Genomic DNA, 16,240 nt, shown 5'->3' on the forward strand with positions numbered 1-16,240 from the left:
GCATTATACAGATGCGAGAAGCTCCAGTCAAACTTCCTCATAATGACAAAGATGCCAGAAAAGTATGTCTGGGTGTGTTCGGTGATTATTAAGTGTGCTGGAATTGTATCGAAGATGTTGAAATTGTGAACTTGAATGCAGATAGAGCATGTCTTACCAGCAGGGCTATCAGTTCGATTATATGGCGGATGAAGGGGGGACATGTCTGATTTTGTCAAGGATGTGGAGGAAGAAAATCAAGGTGGAGATATGGGTCTTGATGAGTATGACATGGTTTGTTTCCATCAACTCTTGGCTCCCATTGTTCAATCCTTTTTTTTTCCTGTTGTACTAAATGGACTTGAAATCCCTTGTTCTTGAATTTGAGCAGCTTACCAAAGTGTCAGATACGTCATCTGCACAAGCGAGAAAGGGAAAGGACATTCAAGGTATTCCATGGGACAGATTGAACATAACAAGGGAAAAATACAGATTGACGAGGCTAGAACAGTACAGGAATTATGAGAACATCCCTTTATCTGGGGAAGCTGTGGACAAGGTTTTCTTCTTGTTCTCGAGCATTTTCTTCATTTCATTTCATTTCCCCAATTAGCAAGTCACTATTGAAGTTAGCAGACGTCACTGATAATATGTGTTAACTTTGACCAGGAGTGCAAACAAATGCAGAAAGGTGGAAACTACTATGACTTATTCCATAATACAAGACTGGTTAAACCTACAATCCTTTATTTCCAGGTTTGGAATTTGTCTGAGGTTCTCAATTTTGCAGGACATGTTGCCCCAACAGAGGTAGTACAACCTCCTGTACATAATTTGTATGATCTAGTTTCTTTGAAAGAAAATAAAGTAATCAAATGGATTGTTTTTCATTTTTTTTCAGCTTTTGTTGGTTTATGCTCTCTCCTTCCCCCTCCCAATTATGTTACATACGTTGAAGTGTTCCTTATAATTGCTATTTGTCCTCTACTTATGTCCATAGTTTAAGATTGCCAAGTTCTATGGTCTTGCAGAAACATGCAGGAAGTTTATTGGAGGGTTTTATGCAGACTCAGATAAGCACACTGGCAGTCAAGGACAATTTTCTTGTTGCTGGTGGCTTTTAAGGAGAGCTTACTTGTAAAGTGAGTTTCTAATGTTTACATCTCAATAGCGTGTTGACAGTGCATGGCTGTTTGATGAGAGTTAAGTATTTCCACATTAGACGTATTGTTTGGTAAATCTGACAATTAGACTTGTCTGGGATCCTGCCATTCTGATGATTTTGCTTTGCCATTTACTTGTCAAGAAAAGAGCTAATGCCATTAGCTGGCTCAAAATTTGGTTACTGTATTTGATCTTGGAAAATTACTTCTTTTTGGGGTAGAGATATGACCTCGCTACCAGAGTTTTAACTCCAGTTTCGTTTGTCCTTTACCAATCAGAACAACTGGCAATAGCGGCTTTCAGGGGAGTCAGACATGAATAGCTTGGTTTTTATATTATGAGCTATGTTGTGTGGTGCTTGTAATTTCTGTCTTGAAATTAATACTTTCTACCTAGGAAAACAAAAATGAATTTTGTAATAATATTATTAACTTTTGTGAAAGGGGTGGTTAATATTTATTTTTTACACGTTGTATTGAGTGTGAGTACCATTTTGTACACAGGATTGTTGCATGTAGAAGCTGAGATTCTAGTATGGACAGGGAATTTTCTAAATATCTTGTAAAATGTTTGACTGAATTTAAGTTAAATGAAATGTAAGAACCGACTAATATTGGATATCAGTGACAGTGTGCCAGTAAGTGTTTGTTGAAGTATGTGAAAACTTTTTGGAATAGTCTTGAGGTTGAGGGTAATGGAAGCTGTTCTTGGATAGGCAACTTAAGAGACACCTTCTGGACTTGAACCTGGAACAAATGCTGGTTAGGAATTAGATTAGGAAAGTGCATAACTAATCCGGTGTACTAGGATCCGCACTGAGCTCAGTTTTTGGATAAGGAAAGTGGTTTTGTTGCTCTTTTGTTGTACTACTAGTAAGAATGGTTTGACCTAGTCCGTGCATTCATATCTTTGGTTTCCGCAATGGTTTGTTAATGAAATGATTAAATTCAACCGATGTGGTAGCTACTGATGGCATTTTAGGCGCTCATTTCTTGTTGGATGTAATTTGTTTCTTGTAATTCTATATTTGTCATTATCAGATGCAAAATAGCGCTTTAGTCTGTTGAAGGATTATTTTTCTGGTTAATGTTGAGTTAAGTATGGTTAATGTTCAGTTAAGTATTAAATCATATTTTTCTGTCTTTATCTGCAGTCTCTTGATAAACAAGGAGTAAGCCATCATAAATATACGATAGATTGGGGTATTTTAGCTAGTTCTGAAAATCTGTTCGTCTGAATTTTTTCTTTTAATAAAACACAACTTGATATAGAAACGCTTTTTCAGGGGTGGAATGCATTTCATGGCATCCAATAATGACTGCGGCATAAGAGAATATGACATGGAGAAGTTTCAGCTTTTGAATCACTTTCGTTTCCCTTGGCCAGTGAATGTGAGTCATCCGAAGAACTTAATTCGTATTGATGGTTTTGGTCAGATAAACTTACCCGCCTTTTTCTATTTCTATACTAAGAATCTACATATTTGTCTTTACACTTTCACTTTCTGTGATTTTCATTGACTCCAACCTCCCTAGATATTAATATTAGAAGGCTAAGTTGTGCGTTGGAGAGTATTATTTCTGATATATTTGGAAATTGTTGAGATGTCAACTAGGAAGCCAAGCTTTCAAATCAGTTTTATTTTGTTCAATTGGTTGTGCTGAGGACAAGGACAATTTTTAAAATAAAAGGAAATTGGTGACTGGTGTAGGTCGCAGACTAATTTCATATTTTGGTTTAGCTTGATGGACATTTCGTTCTTTTATAGATAAATTGAAGCAATTTTCCTTTTCAGCTAATGACATAGGAACAATTTTCCTCTCCAACTAAGGTCGATACCACTTGCCAAATTTTTCTTCATTGACCCTCTCCTTAAAAGCACAAAATGTTGATTGAGCCAGTCCTAGTATTAAAAATATTTTGCAGACTTCATACAAATTACCTCTTTGAAATAGAAGAGTGCAATATACGTAAGTGCTTGTAAACTGGAAGTGATCCGCAATTGCTTAACGTGTTGGTTTCTGTGGTTATTCCTCCCATAACTCTTTTTTTTAACGTGGAGCTGACCTTATTTGCAGCATACATCAATAAGCCCAGATCATAGGCTTGTTGCGGTTGTTGGTGATCATGTAGATGCATTGCTGATGGATTCGCAGAATGGGAAGGTACCAAGATCTTTTTCCTTATCATGATACTCTTGTCTGCAACTTATTTTGTTGCATTTCTTTCCATAGAAATATTATTGCTAATAAGATGAGGTAAACTGTTTGAAAATTGAACACGAGACATGTAGACTTTGAGGAAATGGTTAATGATGGAAAAATACCAATACAAGTGCTATCTTTAATACGATTAACAGATTTTTGCTTACACAGTTGCTTTTATAATTGTTCAGCATAATCTACTTTTTGTTTATTTTTTAGTACACCTTAACTTCGTGTTAGCAGAGCAGTTGTGCTTCTAAATTCCCAATTTACATCTAAAAACATTTTCCAGGTTTTATTTTCAAAGATGGGAACCATTTTCTAACTATATACAACTCTGTTTTTTGTTTTTTTTTTGTCATTCCAGACTATTGCTAAGGTCGTTGGTCATCTGGATTACTCTTTTGCGTCAGCATGGCATCCTGATGGTCGCATATTTGCCACCGGAAACCAGGACAAGACTTCCCGAGTCTGGGACATAAGAAATCTTTCATTGCCAGTTGCCGTTCTGAAGAATAACTTGGGTGCTGCTAGGTCAATTCGCTTTTCATCAGATGGTCAGTTCATGGTGGTGGCGGAACCTGCAGATTTTGTGCATATATATAGCACAAAGGCAGATTACGAAGTGCGGCAAGAGATTGATTTCTTTGGGGAGATATCCGGTGTATCAATGAGTCCCGATGACGAGTCTCTGTATATAGGAATCTGGGACCGAACATACGCCAGCTTGCTACAGTATAACAGAAGGCATACGTACGGATATCTGGATTCCTATTTTTGATCCTTTTGGCGAAGGGCTGTCCATCAGTGTTGGCAATGTGATTTTCTCAGAAGTTAAAAGCAGAAAGAGTGCACTGAAGTTGCGGTTTACTTTTTCTGAACTCTTTGTTTTAACTTTTTTTTTCTTTTTTTGTGTGTAGGTTAGTTTGATAAACCAAGTTTAAAGTTGGAATAAGCCAATGATTGATTAGAATTTAGAATTTGTACAGTGATGTGAAACCCTTCTTTGTTAAACCATTTCCTGATAAACCCATTTTTTGCTTTTTCCTAATCTTTTCTTTTCTTTTCACTGTTCCTTGTGCCTTTTTCTCTCCTATAGCAGAGTGAAATACAACAATTTTGTTCAAGGGTTCCGGACCGCTTAGTGGTCTGGAAAATAATCGTGAAATACAACAATTTTTCATGTTTGTCGTTCATTTTCCGAACTACTGAGTAGTCTCGAATTATTGAAGATAAACCCGAAATACAATATGTGATATTGTAAAATTTGTTTGTTAACTGTTTTTATTTTTATTTTTTATTTTTTGTACTATACATATGAAACGTTTTTTGTACTTTTAAGCGTTTTTTTTAAAAATGTTTTAAGTTATTTTAAAAGCGCTTCCAAACGAGCTCTTAATCTCAATGCTACATGCTCTTAATTTTATACTCTCTTTTTTTATCATTTGTAATAACTAATCATGAATGATTAGAGTTCTACAGTACAATTCTTGGATTGCATTGTTTAAGAGCATATCCAAGAGAAGCTCTAAATTTTCGTTAAACAAGATAATAAACAGTGTTAAAAAATTAATTTAGCTACTCAACTCAACTTTTCATTTATAGCAACACTCTATATTTTAACGAACTTTAAATATTTTACTATTAACAATTCAAACTCAACCCACTTATTTTCTAAAACAATCTTCTTTCTCTTTTTTTCTCCTAACTCAAGGCTAGTCTTATTATTTTTTTAATATTTAGCTGATGAACAGTTACTCTATAAATTTAAAAAGTGACTATTCAGTTTGCCATAAGAGATATTCTTTTATGAAGGTACGTGTTTTATTTATTTATTTATTTATTTTTATTTTTAATTTGACTCTTTAATTTAAACCACATTACTTGACACACCCCGTCCCAAAGGAGGGCATGCTGGCCATCACGTGAGAGTGACGTAACCATTTGCACAGTTCGGAAGCTTTAAAATATACAACTTCTAAAATGAAACACCCGAAGGTGAGTCCTTATTTGGTCCATTCTGTCAGAACACCGTTGAATTTCCTCGTAGTCACCACACCTTTTCCATTCTTGAACCTGGAGGGGCGCAAAACAAAGTTGAGTGGGTCAGTAAAACAATTCTTTTCCAATTCCAAACACTTCTCAAAACTTTGTAACCCCTCTCCGTAAAACCTGTATACTTTCTCAGAAAATAAACATATATACGTATGTATAAATATGCCAACATGCTCAAGGGTATATCATTCATGCTCAAGAATATGCCATTCATGCTTGAGAATATGCCACATTAGAATCTCATAATAAATGTAAATGCTCAAGCATAATTCACATCAATAACATATAATCTGGCAGCCGGGAGTCACCTAACGTGACATGTACCGCTGCATATAGAGCTCCAATCTCAACTCAATATCTGAATCTGCACACGAGTCGGAGCCACCTAACGTGGTCTGCACGACAGGACTGGGTGTAATATATACGCTCTAGTGCTACGATCACGTGAAGACTGTGCGAATAATCGCGGGTCACCTACGAGTCGGAACCACCTAATGTGGTCTGCACGACAAGGCTTGCACCTAACTTGGATCCAAGGCGAGCGTGTGGTGCTGGTGAACATCACGTGAAGGACTATGCCCTGGCCCTGGGCGGGAGCACTAACACCGGGGTGCAGATTATGAGCTCTCTAAGCATCTCAAACTACTACTGAATACAAACATGAATACCACTTACCTGGCACTTACCTGGGCCTCCTCAGCACCATGCAACAGTATGCATAAATATGGTAATGCACATATTAAAATATGATGCATATATGACAAGATATATAATTCGTATTTCTTTTAAAATACGTCAAGCATACGTATATATATATATACTGAAAAATAACTGCCCACTCACTGATCACATCGACGTCTCGTAGGTCCCTGAACCTCCCCTAGCTTGGTTACATTCTTCCTCTGTATAATTTTCACCTATACAAAAAGTAACCAAATTGACGTTATTTAATGCGCATACACCAAACATTCGTCTATAACTTTCTCATACATTGCTCAATTTGGGTGTATGAATATACCACGGTGATCTACACGACGTCACGAACGCGTGACAATTTTCAGAACTCAATTTGGAGCTCTCACGCGCCCCCACGCGCACTGTTCACGCGCTGCCCACGCGCGCGTCTTCTTCCTCGCGTCGCCGGACTGGTTTCGCCGGAGATGGTGTTTTGCCGGAATTTCTGGGTAAATTTCAAAGTGTCATAACTTCTTCATTTCTTAACCATTTTCGACGTACTATATATCAAATTGAAGGTATTGATGAGACGAACACATCCATACCTGCCTTGACCTCTAACTCGCCATGGATTCGCCGGAAAAAGCCCCGACAGCTCCGGCCAAACTTTGAACTTGTCGTTCTCCGTGTTCCTACGTCCAAACTTCTCCAACGAAGTACTCCGAGCTTCCTTAGGACCTCACTAAGACATCTACAAGCTTCAAAAGTCCAAAAACACGCTAGTTTAAGTTTGCATGAACAGTACCTAAATCGGATTACCTCGAATCGACATGAAAACGAAGGATTTCTCACCTGAAAATGGTATGGTTGCACTCGTACGAGCTTCACGAGTCCGAAAATGCCCTTGGTTCCTTCGATCCATCAAGGTTTGGGTGATTTGTGTGTTGTCCGTACGTTTTTGAAGGAAGAAGAAGAATGAATGGAGTTTGGGAGAGAGAGAGAAGTGACAGAAAAGAGACAGAGGAAGAGGAAAACACGGGAGAGAAAGAGAGTGTGTGAGTGTGTGTGTGGTCCTACAACACCACACAACACAACACTACACGTAAATGTAACGAACTAGGGGTAAAATTGTAATTTCAAATGTACGCTTCGATATTTCCGGGACGGGATGTCACATTACTCCTCCACCCTTCTTAGTGTAGATACTATATCGTTTTTCCAAAAAATAGAATTTTGGTTATTTTGCAGCATCTCTTCAAGATGCTCTGACACCAAATTTGGACTCGTCTAATTATCATGGTGCATTCATCATATTTAATTTTAAAATGGTTCATATTTTCATTTAAGTTCATGATTAGTCTTACATTAAGTTTATGCTTAGTAACCTCTTCATGGAAGGTAGAAGGTTGTTCCATGCCTAACTATTTAAAACCACTACTTACGTATGGAAATACAATTATTCAGAAATTAAGAATTACTTTTAAACTTGGTTTAGTGAAGAGTGTTTTTCTTCCTATCCATAAACTCTTATCTCTTTGGTGGATTCCTTAGAGTGGCGAGTTGTTTATCTTCGAGTATTCACTTGTGGGTTCTCTTTGATCTCCGTTATCCGGTGTCATGCTCTAATTCATCTGTGGTGCCAATGAAATGTAAAAAGGGTAAGGTTATGAAATTGATGAAACTGCAAATCTATCTGTAAGGGTAAGACTAGTGTGAGTCATCTCTGCACTGTCACAATGGAACTGGAAGCCAAGGTTCTCTTGTAGTAAAAATACAGAGGAACCCCACTGCTCCTGACACACCCCGACCGAAATCAAGGCGTGTCGCCCAGCATAGCTCGATTCGGGATCCTAGTGGACATTTCGGGTCGGGCCTGGGATGTGGTGGACCCCGGGTCGGGATGTGACAGCTCCAATATCTAGTTAAGACTGTCGATGGAACAAAAATTCTTGGATGTTACTCCGAATGTTTTAACCATTAGATCTTGATTTACTCCTTCCCTCGACCGTGACACTGACAGCGATGCAAAGTGAGGAGGCGAGTGGGCTGGTAGTATCTCTATAAATATATGATGGGCCTAATTTGCCTTTCAATCCAAGAACTGGTAGTATCTCTGTAAATAAGTACATGAGGGGCTATGGAATGATACGTTCCCGTGCCACAAACAAGTACTTACGACAGGATCTTGTTGCACATCTTTGGGCCAGAAAAAGCATGGAGTAGGCGTTTAAGTTTTATGTTGTTAAATGTTTTAAAAAATGTTGTTTAAGTTTCATGTTGTTAAATGTTTTTTTTTATGTTGGTTAATGTTATTTAATGTTTTTTCATATTGTTTAATGTTGTTACATGTTACTTAATTTAATTTAATGTTGTACAATGGCTTAAGAAGTTATAGGAAAAAAAAAATAGAATTTAAAAAAAATATGAAACAAATTTTGTAAAATAGAAGTTATAGGAAAAAAATGGAATTTAAAAAAAATATGAAACAAATTTTGTAAAATAGAGGTTATAAAAAAAAAAAAATTTAAAAATAAAAGTTATAGGAAAAAAAATTTGTAAATAAAAAAAAAACTGTAAAAAAAAAAAATTCAAAAATAACAGCTAGTTGACGTCAGCTAGCCGTTGGATTAAAAAATTTGTTTAAGAATTCCTATCGGATATAACCGACAAGATTAATAACAATGTTGTCGGATACTATCGGATATAACCGACAAGAATAATAACAATGTTGTCGGTTATATCCGACAACAATTCTTAAATTTCTGGCTAGCCCCGAGCAAGCTGCCTAGCTGGATTGGGTCATCCCTTGGGACCTTTTAGATTCTATAGGGCCCACGAGCCCTCCCGCCTAGCCCTCGGTTGGAGGCGGTTTTCAGGCTATTTTCGGTCCTTTGGACCATTTGGTTGGAGATGGCCTTAATAGAGGAGAAATGAAATCTTATGGGTGGTGCTTGGATTATTTAAGGTGTTTGGTATCTATACCACCCACTCTCAAATCCATCAAAATCCATCATTCACTAAAATCCTTGCAAATCCTTGATATAATTTTTCATTGCACCTGGACTCTTGTGGACTTTTTAAAATCATAATCGACTACCTATGAATTTGGATGTATTATTTAAAATCATTTAAAATCTTAATTTGACTATACACGGATTTCAAAATCTTTTAAAATCTAATTGACTAAACCCGGATTTTAAAGTCTTATTAAAATACTATCAAGTCTTATCAAATCCAAATTTGACTACACCTTTCTAAGAGTATCTTCAAAGGAGATGTCAAATATAATATGTCAAAATTTTATTTGATAACTGATGTGGCAAATTGAATACAAGTACTAAATCCTCTTTTTTTCGAATGCATGTGTCAAATATTTATTTTATTATTTTATTGGGCCTAGTGTTATATTAACTATTAAAAAAATAATCAAAATTAGTTTTAGTTTTTATTCTATTGGTTGTTAACATGACTTTGCATTAAAAAATTAAATTAAATTATTTGACTCTTTCTTTGTTTGATGTAAAAAAAGGCAGCTAGAAAGTAAGGAGTCAAATGACTCATATGCCACATCATATATGACATATCTATTGGAAAACACTTGAATGTCTTTTTATCCTATTTGACATATTTGACATCTCCTTTGAAGATGGTCTAACGTTCTTTTTGATACAATGTCATGTCCCGATTTCAAGATAGGTCTAGGATTGACACATAATTTTAAGACGTAACTGTATAACTTATACAACCAAAACACTTAAAAACATAATTTACATATTGGTAAGGTCTATCCCACTTACATACAATACAAAAAGTCTGCAAAATATGACAGTAAGGTAAAAGGTTAACCTAACCACTCCAAGCGCTCAATTTCTCAGGGAGTAGGATTCTCTCTCCTCTTTTTTTCTCTCTCCTTCTCTCCCCTCCTATTTGAACGGTAACGGTTAAACCACGTCAACATCTTATATTAATTTTTTATAGAATGAGAAAGACAAAATAGATAATGTGAGAGGAGGAGATGAAAGGGGTTGGGAAGAGGATGAGAGAGAATCCTAATTCATTTCCTAGCATTGCTACTCAAGACACCTCGTACATATCAACATTTATGAACCTTCAAAATGGCTCTCTACACAGTGGTAATAGTACATCGCAAAAAGCAAAAACCCAAATAAGCTATAAAGATGGTGTGAATGACAGTAAACGCATGTGATTGAAAAGTCAATTGATCTCATTTATAAAACATGGACAATCCCTTACATATATAAAATATCTTAACTCACAAAATTAATTGAAGGATCCTTACAGACAATCAACCAGCTTTCCTTTCATACATACATTAAAATAATAGGAGCAACACACTCACAAACATTCTACATTCGAGATCTCATGAAATCAAATAGATCAAATACACAAGAACTAACATAAATCATAATGTTTCGCCTTCCAGACGCACTCATGGAATCAGATAGAATTGACATACAAGATAAGAAGTAGGATTCCAAACTCACTCTATAGAATCCATAAGATGAACGTTCTAGACGCATCCAATGGAATCGCAGAATGCATCTAAACACACTCGGAACCTAACAAAATGTAAGGTTCCAGATGAACCCGATGGAATTGTCCAGAATGCAGGGATCTAGACACACTCAGACCTAACAAAATGTAAAGATCCAGACGCACTCAGTGGCATCCATACATGGAGTATTAGTAGGATTTCAGACGCACTCATGAAATTAGAGTGAAAGATAATATGCTAGGGATTTAATATCCATCTATGAAATCAAGGGCTGAGCTTGTTGCAACTTTTCCCAAAGCGATGTTGTTTAGGTGCCTCCTTAGCCCCATCTGTTTCCCATTTGTTTTGGTTTTTTTGTTCTCCTTGCATGGGCTTGTGTTGGCGGTCGACATCTGTTGGCTTTTCTTTGGTGTGACGGTTTTGTTGCATGTTCAATTGTTTTGCGCTGTTATACCTTCATCGAATTTAATGCATAGTTGATTTTATTCGGGTGGCTACCTTTGTGGTTGTGAACAAGGTGATGGCGACGCCAATGGTCGGCTTTTGCGAGTTGAAGATTAGGATTTTTTTTTTCAACCTTTTTGTTGAATGGGCTTTAGTTATCCCCACCTTATTGGGCTTGTTTAATGTAATTGTATTAGACATATTTCATTCAATAAAATTTCTTATTTTTCGACAAAAAAAGAAGAAAAAGCTTGGCTTATAGCAGAAGTCACTCTTTATTCTAGATTTAGACACATTTCTTCCTTTTCTCTTTTTTTTTTTTTTTTTTTTTTTTTTGAGATAATTTGTTTCAAACTTGTTATTTATGAGAGCGAAAGTTAAGATCATTTAACTATTAATAAGAAAAATATCATTAAACTGTAATACTAAATGACAAAGATATGTTTAACTGTGAGTAGGTAAATAAAAATGACTATTTACAAAGCGAGACATATATATTTTTTCTTTGAGAAATAGTTGGTTTTTCTTTTAAAAGAAAAATAAATAGTTGGTTGTTGGGCATCAAATTTTCATGGGTAAAGTACAAAAAATTACCTCAACTATTAGTGTCACAACACTTTCATATCTCATCTTTTAAAATTGACAATGTCATACCTCATCTTACGAATTTGTGCCAATGTCAGACCTCCGTCAGTTTTTCTGTTAAATGCTGACGTGGCCAGATACGAGACCCATTTTTTATTAAAAAAATAAATTAAATATTAAAAATTAAAAAAAAAAACAAAAAAAACCCATCAACCCGTGTCCCCTCTCCCCAAAAACCCAGATCCCCTTATCTGAGTTCTCTCCCACCCAACCCTTTCTCTCTCCTCTCTCTCTCTCTTGCCTCTCTCTGTTCTCTCTCCCTTCTGTTCTCTCTCCCTGCAACCTGCATCCCTAAAATCCCAAAACCCAGAAATCTTTCCCACCCGCCCCCCCAACCTTTCTCTCCGATCCCACCGACGACAACCCTACCTCTGTCGTTGACTCCAGCAATGACAGCCACGACCCCCAAACCCTAACTCTAGCCACAACCTCCACAACAACATTCTCTTCTTCTCCTCGCCCCCGGAGTTTTCCCTCCGGCGATTTGCGAGAGAAAAACAAAACAATAATAACAACAACAACAATCCCAATAGAAAAACTCTCCGTTTTTCCCAGAAAATTCCGAGATTTTTCGAGAAAATCAGAGGAGGTGCGAGAAATAGAGAGAGAGAGAGAGTTGTGATCTGAGAGTGGCTCTCTTTGGTATGAGTTTCCGATAAATGGTGTATATAGTCGGGTCGGATGAGGAAAAGAGAATGGAGGTGAAGTCCATCGCGATGGGTTCTGAGAGGGCAAAGCCTCTGCACAATTTCAACTTGACTTGGTATTTGAAGTGGGGGAACCAGAAGCACCTGTGGTGCCAGAAGGAGAGCTTTGACGCTAGCGGGAGTGGAGGGGAAAGGTTTGGGGTTAATCGGCGATCGTTGGCTCAAAGGATTGAGAGCTCGCCAACGGTGATGACTCAGGTGGGAATGATTTCTGGGTTTTGGGATTTTAGGGATGCAGGTTGCAGGGAGAGAGAAGAGAGAGAGAGGCGAAAGATGAGACAGAGGGTTGGGTGGGGGAGAACTCAGAGAAAGGGATCCGGGTTTTTGGGGAGGGGGCACACGGGTTGATTGGTTTTTTTTTGGTTTATTGTTTATTGTTTATTTTTTTATTTTTTTATTTTTTTAATATTTAATTATTTTTTTTAATAAAATTGGGTCTCGTTTCTAGCCACGTCAGCATTTAACAGAAAAAGTAATAGAAAAACTGACATTGACACAAATTCGTAAGATGAGATATGACATTATCAATTTTAAAAAATAAGGTATAAAAATATCGTGACACCATGGTAGATTTTTTGAACTTTACCCAATTTTCATTTTCTTTGAACACCACCATGGCACCATCCATTGGTGTATCCAGAATTATCCAGGGGTCCTGATGTAAGGGATCCAAGGATTTTTAAATGCGTCGCAAATGGTGTCGCTGATAATAATATAGCGCCTAAATGTTGTTTTAAGTTTTCAATTAGGCGCTTTATTTTTCAGACGAAAAAGAACGGGCGCGCCCTTCATTCTTCTCTCCCTCCACCTTCTCATCTTTCATATTCGACTGAAAAATGAGAGCCCTAATCCATCCAATCAGAGATTTTGGGAGAATCATCGGAAATTATGGACCACAATCGGAGATCCTGAAGCGCAATCGAAAATTTCGTAAGGCACTAGAATCGTCTTCTCTCTTTTCTTATTCCATAACAACATAAGTGATTTCTAGGATTTTCTTTTTGAATTGATTTTTCTGCACTTCCCTAGCGATTAAAGCTTAAAGTTTTACGCTAGCAGCAGATAGATGTTGGCGGAGAATGGCAGCGGCGGTGCCAACAATATTGGTGGCGATAAGGAAGAGGAGCAGGAGCTCTCGTTTTTAACCGTGCCCAGTTGTTAGTTTTGCTATTTGTGCCATATTTTTTGATTAATTTTGGCAAACTTCGTCTAAATTTGAATTGTGTAATTCCTGAAAAGTTTAATATACTCGGATAGACTTGTGAAAATTAGCACTTTGATCAAGTCGTTGATACGAGTATTTGAAATGTATCAGTTGCACATGCACATAATTTTAGTAATTAGTTCATGGGAATGGAATTGCCTAATAGGTTAAGACATGGGTTTCTCATGGATTGCCTATTAGATGCTGTTTGAAAACTGAATTGTCGAAACTTGAAAGTTTTGAATCAACTTGAAAGTTGAACTCTAAGTTCTTGATCATGTGATCCTTTATGTTCGGTTGATGAAACGAGCTCGCAAGAATTTGAGGCCAGTTACCGGCCAAAGCCTGATTTGCTAAAAGCTATTGCAGTATTTGCAGCAGCTGGAACTGGGTGGTGGCAATTAACCAATCCTGGGTTGCTGCCAATTCGATAACATTTTATTTCCAGCATGGTTGTTGAAAAGTGCCTTTCCCATGATTTCGTAAGTACTTCTTCAGCATATAATTGTACACATTTAAAAAGGATGCTTTGTTACAACGCTAAGTTGATGAGACAAACTCATGATACGGGAGTTGCCTTGGCACTGCGGTTTGGAATAGGATGCGTGGGCATCATTTTTGAAGAATCACTGGCCATGAACAAAAGTGGAGTAGGTTTGTTAATGGTTGTCTACATTTGTTTGTGGTGCAGGGTGGATGAGCTTAAAATCTTGACCGAGGAATATTTAGTCGATATGGCTATCAAGGAAGCATTTAAGGTGCACTTGTACTCTCCCACTTGTGCATAGTTCTTTCTTTGTGATTTGAAGAAGCTTTGATAACTCATACATTGTGTTTATGGGTATCAAAATGATTCTTAAACATTAGATATGAAACTAAATTAACATGTATAAAAGTTATGGAATACCCGAGCATTGTTGGGTTTGTTGGGTCACCAGCAACTCTAAATATATGTTATGGAATGCAACTTCACATGGTAGTTTATACAATTAGTTTTTAGAGTAAGACCAATGATAAATTGAAGAAAGATATACAAACATTACTTAAATATTACACGTCTCGCTTTTTATGACGCAAATGTACTAATTAAGTTTACACAATCTAATCAACCAATTCTTTTTGTAATTCATAAAATAGCTAACTCATTCAATAGTTCTTGTGACATAGTTGATCGAAGAAAAGATTTGATCAACGTTAATTTTGAAAAACTTCTTTTTGCAGAGGCAATGGTAACTGGTATGGTTAACAAAATTCTATAAGCAAATAATCAATGGCTCAAAGTCGGTAAACTTCTTATTTGAATGGACAAAGTTTGTAATATTAGTTTATATATAAGGTAATGCTAGGGAAACCAAAATATTAAACCAATTTGCAAACCAAATATGTGGTTGTTGATGATTGGATTATCACTTAAGTGTTGATTAACATGCGTATTTTATATTGGTGATACATCATTTGATTTTCAAATTTGGTTTAAAATTTTGGACAACTAATTTGGATTATCACTTTAAGTGTTGATTAACTTCACTTGCTTGCGCATGCCTTTTCTTCTTCCTCCCATCTATGTTGGCGTTTTTTCATAAGGGCTACTCAAAGGCTTGTTGGCATGTGCAAGCAAGGAAACTACTCAAAGGTTTTTTCATATGGACTGCTCTCTTTACTTTGTAACGGCAATCTAAAACTTTCAAACAGTTGGTTGGTGACTTGAAGGCATCTTATGTTTCTCAGATTGAACTCAGCATGCTATCTGACATCTGTAGGAGGAACTGGAATAAGCCTAGCCTAAAATCTGTCATACGGTCACATTATTGGTAGGAATAAACACCCCCAGTTGTGTCCTAGGAACAAGCACTCAATGATGCTAATTTCCTCATACGCATGTCAGATTGCATACTGGTTTTGGTTTTAGAAGCATAAGACATTTAACATATTGAAAGTTTAGGGTTTAGAGCTACCAAATCCCTGTTGTACGTCGTCGTTTTCTAAGGCATCGAAACCTTTGTCCTTCGAATTCGTGGTTTTCTGATTCTTCCAGGCGCTACTCACGTGTACGGCAGCCTGAGCGAGTGGAGGTCTCGATTGATTCCATGGTCTAATTTTCCGCCAATCGCAATCCGACGGTGGCGATTGCGTCGGCGTAGAACCAATCGACAAAAGTGGATCTCTTCAATGCGTATTTTCGACGAGCCAGTTTGGAACGCAATGGCCAGATTAGTGGCAATGAAGCAGTCGCTGTCTTGCGCAGTTACTCTCTCTCCACATGTATATGCTTGTGTGTATATATATTATATATATTTATATGTATAAGTGGATGTATATTGTAGTGTGTATGATTATATTTGTGTAATTATAGTGGTTGATCGGGATTTATGCTGGTGGAAATGTGTTCCAAATCAGATTGATTTTGAATTTTTAGTCTAATTGTAGTTGAAGTGGTTAATGTGAGCTTGGGATGTTGTAATTCGCTGATCTAAGCTGAGATTTTTATTTTGTGTCGGGGCTGTTCTTATTTTACCCAAGGGGTTTGAATTAGCCACTCCTGATCGTAGTATAATACGGAATTGATGTTCAAATGGTAGAAAATAAGAAGATGAAGGACTTAATACTACAGTTAGTGAATTTGAGATAGTTGTGTTATTAGGTCATT

The 16,240-nt window shown here is 36.8% G+C and overlaps 1 long non-coding RNA gene and 1 pseudogene across 1 annotated transcript; both read left to right on the forward strand.

Moving 5' to 3' along the window:
* The first annotated feature begins 141 nt into the window (after window positions 1–141).
* On the forward strand, window positions 142–4,398 carry LOC137722812 (uncharacterized WD repeat-containing protein C2A9.03-like; annotated as a pseudogene).
* Window positions 4,399–13,853: 9,455 nt separating this feature from the next.
* Window positions 13,854–14,565, forward strand: LOC137723585 (uncharacterized). Its single transcript, XR_011066942.1, has 2 exons — window positions 13,854–14,075; window positions 14,285–14,565. It is a non-coding gene; the product is annotated as an uncharacterized lncRNA (long non-coding RNA).
* The last annotated feature ends 1,675 nt before the right edge of the window (window positions 14,566–16,240 follow it).

The sequence above is a fragment of the Pyrus communis genome, chromosome 17 (genome assembly GCF_963583255.1).
Source record: "Pyrus communis chromosome 17, drPyrComm1.1, whole genome shotgun sequence".
Lineage (NCBI taxonomy): Eukaryota > Viridiplantae > Streptophyta > Magnoliopsida > Rosales > Rosaceae > Pyrus > Pyrus communis.